General features: G+C 38.6%; 1 non-coding gene across 1 annotated transcript; it reads left to right on the plus strand.

Moving 5' to 3' along the window:
- The first annotated feature begins 240 nt into the window (after positions 1–240).
- On the plus strand, positions 241–312 carry trnac-gca (transfer RNA cysteine (anticodon GCA)). The gene has a single exon. It is a non-coding gene; the product is annotated as a tRNA-Cys (tRNA).
- Positions 313–1,078: the final 766 nt, after the last annotated feature.

Consider the following 1,078-nt stretch of genomic DNA (forward strand, 5'->3'; position numbering starts at 1 on the left):
CCCTGGATGAATCCGTGTACCCCTGCCTGACTCCGCTGATTCAGGTATCCTTAACTGGTTAACAGTTTACAACATTAAAAGTCGTCTGGAAATGACCAAGCCTACAAATGATATCATGTGTAGATAATCCCATGGCAGTAGGAAACTGCGGATTGACTTTTAATCTATGAACCCTTGATCCAATATTAAAATGACATCCATTTAGAACACACCTGTTGTCAGTTGCTAGTGCTTACTTGTGGGGGTATAGCTCAGTGGTAGAGCATTTGACTGCAGATCAAGAGGTCCCTGGTTCAAATCCGGGTGTCCCCTGTTGGGCTTGCTTTGCAGTACCTTTAACCCTCTGGGGTTTGAGGCCTTTTTGAAGACCTGCAGTGAATCTGGGCTCTTCTTAAATTTGTGTAAATTTCAAATCTTTACCAATGTACATTTCAACTTTACATAGAGCACAAACTGGGCTTTCATAATATGGCGGATGTAAGTATGTTAGATTCATATGTGACTTTTAAGCTTATGTCAAATTACATATACACGAAAATAGAATTTTGAACTCTAGCAGAAAAAACAGTGAAAATGGAGAATAAACAAACCTTGCAGATTGTTTTGAACACAGGACTGAGTTCATGAAAGTCTTGGGTGTGGGCCCATAGAAAAACAGCTAAATTATAACACTCAGAAAGACCTTTTATTTGGGGTAAAGTGACTGATGTGCCAAACTTTTTTCAACAGAGCCTCTGTTTCACTGAATAATCAATGACTATTTATGAATATGTAAGACCTATTGACACCTGGCTCAGGTGACACCAGGTTTCCCCAGGACTCCTATTGATGTCTCAGCTGTTTGCACCTATACATTCAGATTCCTCCTACAAAAACAGGGTACACTGAGGCCAGGTTTTGTTGAGAGAAACAAAAAATAAAGCATGGTTTCTGAAATTTTCATTGAAATGCAATTCTTTTAGAACGTTTGCTAAAAGGCATATTCACAACCACATTGAAGCCATTCACAGACAACTATGTTGGTTTTTCTGGGATACTATTATATTATTTGTTTTACATTTTGTCTGCTTAGCAAAAG

Source organism: Hemibagrus wyckioides, unplaced genomic scaffold (assembly GCF_019097595.1).
Source record: "Hemibagrus wyckioides isolate EC202008001 unplaced genomic scaffold, SWU_Hwy_1.0 Contig15, whole genome shotgun sequence".
Classification (NCBI taxonomy): Eukaryota; Metazoa; Chordata; class Actinopteri; order Siluriformes; family Bagridae; genus Hemibagrus; species Hemibagrus wyckioides.